Here is a 3,870-nt window from a genome sequence, read left to right on the forward strand (position 1 = left end):
AGCTGCAAGCAGGGTATACTCACAGCCTGGCAGGGAAAGACCAAGACAAGGGCTACTTTGGAGGGAGCTGGGGTATGTGGGAGAGCCAGGGAGAGTGTCCACAGTTGGCTTGGTTTGACTCCTCGCTGGCTGGTAAGCTGAGGTAGGTCCCTCTCTGAGTCTCAGATTTCCCCATCTGCAAAATGGGAACACACAGCCAGCCTTGCCAATGGATACATCAAGGAAAGCACTAGGGGTTTGGTGTTTGAGTCTACCCATGGATGCCTTGGAAGAAAGGTCTGGTGATCTACTTCAGAGAAGTCAGCCACTGAAAACCCTGTGGAGCTGTTCTACTCTGACATACATGGATTCGTCATGAGTCAGAGTTGACTCAATGGCAACTAACAACAGCAACAACAGGGTACACAGAGAGGTCCCTGGGTGGTGCAAGTCATTAATGTGCTCTGTTGTTGACCAAAAGATTGGAGATTCCGGTCCACCGAGAGGCTCCTTGTAAGAAAGGCCTGGCAGTCCACTTCCAAAAAATCAACCATGAAAACCCTATGGTTTTCTACTCTGACATACATGGGGTCGCCATCTGTCAGAGTTGGCTTGGCAGCAACTAACAGCAACAACTGACCTCTTGGGAGCATTTTGAAAATGATGTGGGATCTTAAGTCTCTAACCCTCAGGATGGCACCTGGGCTGTGGCCGGTTCCCAGAAAGGAACATCTTCTAGTTGTAAACATTTCTTCAAATCATTCCTTGCTGGAATCAGTCATCTGGCGTATTCTAAATAGAGGGACTGGATTTTCAAAAAGAGCAGGAAAAAAAATGTTCCCCATGCAAAAGTCAGTGCTAGATATAAAATGTTTTGAGCTGAGATGTACTGAGCAGAAACAGCTAAGACAGAGGCAGGCGGATCCCAGTGTGAGCTCTTGGGTGCTCAGCGACTGTGAGCAGGGTGGGGGACAGGAATAGGGTCAGGATGGAGGAGTGGCCAGAGAGGTAAGAACTCTCTGGAGACCATGCAGGCAGTTACAGCCTGGAGCTGGGTATTGCCAGCCAGTCTCATTCCTGTCCACAAAATCTCAGGAGGCACCTCTGGGCTCTACACCCACCATCCATCCATCTGCCTGTCCCAGTAGCCACGGTGGCCAGAGCCAGAGGTCTGTGGGTGGCTTGCACCCCTCACCCACAGAGACTGACCCCTTGCAGCCTTCAGAAGCCAGACAGAGTGAGAACACTGTCCCTAGAAGGCTCTGGAACACTGAAACTGTGTGGTCCGGTATGGTGGTGCCAGAAATGTGATCAGTCTGAACTGAGATGTGGTGTGAGTGTAAGCCACACACAGACCTAAAGACATAGTGCTAAAAAAGGAATGTGGAATGTTTCATTGATGCTCTGACTACACCTCATTAACAGACTGATTGTCAAAGCAGTATACGGGATACTCTGGATTCAGTAAAATTTACCCTTAAAACTAATTTTGCTGCTTTTTCTTACAGTTTTTCAATGTGGCTACTGGAAAATTTGAAATTATGCAGGTGGCTCCCATACTGTTTCTGTTGGTCTGGAAGCTGCTTTCAAGTCGATTTATAACTCTGTCATTTTGTGACCACAAGGTGGTGATGTGATAAGCATTTCTGCAACTGAGTGACATTTAAGGCTGGAAGACTCTGACCTTCCCCTTTCCTCTTAAGGCAGTAATAGTGTTCCTCCTGGCCAGAATCTTGGAAGCACCCTAAACCCTCATCGAATTGATGACAAATTTGAATGAGGCCAGGGAGGTCAGGTCATCAGCCTGTTAAAGAAGAAATGGCCACCTTGCTTGATCTTAACTTGAACCATTCCAAGAAAGAAAACCTCTGTTAAGGACAGTTTTGGGAAATAAACAAGCTGGGTGAAAGGGAGGAAGGAGGAGAGGAAGACTCAATGTTAAGGGGACATAGAGGTTCTGTCAAGGTAGGAGGAAAGGAAGATTCAGTGCTTAGAGGAAACCGAAGTTCTATCCAGGAAGGTGGAGAGGAAGACTCAGAACGTAGGGGACACATAGGTTATGTGAGGGAGGAGGAGAGAAAGACGCAGGGCCTAGGGGACACCGAGGTTCTGTCATGCCAGGAGGAGAGGAAGACTAAGTGATTAGGGAACAACCAGGTTCCCTACGGGAGGAGAAGAGGAAGTCTCACTGCTTAGAGGACACCGAGGTTCTGTAAAGAGGGGGAGAGAAAGTCTGAATGCTTAGGAAACACTGAGGTTCTGTAAGAGAAGAGGAGGGGAAGGCCCAGGGCTTAGGAGACACCGGGGTTCTGTAAGGGAGGAGGAGAGGAAGTCTCAGTGCTTAGAGGACACAGAGGTTTTGTAAGGGAGGAACTCAGTGCTTAGGGAACACCAACGTTCTGTAAGGGAGGAGGAGAGGAAGACACAGCGTTTAAGGGACACTGAGGTTCTGTCAAAAGAGGAGGAGAGGAAATCTCAGCACTCAGGGAACACAGAGATCCTTTAAGGGAGGAGGAGAGGAAGACTCAGCACTTAGGGAACACTGAGGTTCTGGAACGGTGGAGGAGAGGAAGACTCAATGCTTAGTGAACACTCAGGTTCTGTAAGGGAGGGGGAAAGGAACAGTAAGTGCCTAGGTGACACAGAGGTTCTGTAAGGGAGGAGGAGAGGAAGACTCAGGGATTAGGGGACACAGAGGATTTGTCAAGGGAGGAGAAGGATTCAGTGCTTATGAGACACCAAGTTTCTGTCAAGGGACAGGAAAACTCAAATGTTAGGGAACACTGAGGTTCTGTCAAGAGAGGAGGACAGGAAGACTCCCCACTTAGAAGATGCCGGGGCTTCCTAAGGGAGGAACAGAGGAAGACTCAGCACATAGTGGACACTGAGGTTCTGGAAGGAAGCCGGAGAGAAAGACTCAACGCTTAGGGAAAACCGAGGTTCTATAAGGGAGGAGAAGAAGAAGACTCAGAGTTTGGTGGACTCTGAGGTTGTGTAATGGAAGAGGAGAGTAAGACTCAGTGCTTAGGGGACACGGACGTTCTGTGAGGGAAGAGGAGAGGAAGACTCAGTGATTAGGGCATACTGAGGTTCTGTAAGGGTGAAGGAGAGGAAGATGCAGCGCTTAGGGGACACCAAGGTTCTCCCAAGGGAGGAGGAGAGGAAGTCTCAAAGCTTAGGGAGCACTGGGATTCTGTAAGGGAGGAGGAGAGGAAGACGCAGCCCTTAAGGGACACTGAGGGTCTGTCAAGGAGGAGGGAAGGAAGACTCAGTACTTAGGGGACACCAAGATTCTGTAAAAGAGGGTGAGAGAAGGACGGAGGAATTAGGGGACAACAAGTTTCTGTCAATGGAGAAGGAGAGGAAATCTCAGCGCTTAGGGAACATTGAGGTTCTGTAACGGAGGATGAGGGCAAGTCTCAGGACTTCGGGGACACGAAGATTTTGTAAGGGAGGATCTCAGTGCTTAGGGGACACCGAGGTTCTGTACGGGAGGAAGACTCACCGCTTAGGGAACACAGAGGCTCTGTCAGTGTAGAAAGAGAGGAAGATTCCGCACTTAGAGGACACCAAGGTTCTGTCAGTGGAGGGGGAGAGGAAGACTCAGTGCTTAGGGCATACCGAGGTTCGGTAAGGGTGAAGGAGAGGAAGATGCAGCACTTAGGGGACACCAAAGCTCTCTCAAGGGAGGAGGAGAGGAAGTCTCAGTGCTTAAGGAACACGAAAGTTCTGTAAGGGACAAGGAGTGGAAGACTCAACACTTAGGGGAAACCGAGGTTCTGTCAAGGGAGGAGTAGAGGAAGACTCAGAGCTTAAGGGACACCAAAGTACTGTAAGGGAGGAGGAGAGGAGGTCTCAGGGCTTAGGGAATACTGAGGTTCTGTAAAGGAG

This window comes from Loxodonta africana, chromosome Y, assembly GCF_030014295.1.
Source record: "Loxodonta africana isolate mLoxAfr1 chromosome Y, mLoxAfr1.hap2, whole genome shotgun sequence".
In the NCBI taxonomy this organism is placed as follows: Eukaryota; Metazoa; Chordata; class Mammalia; order Proboscidea; family Elephantidae; genus Loxodonta; species Loxodonta africana.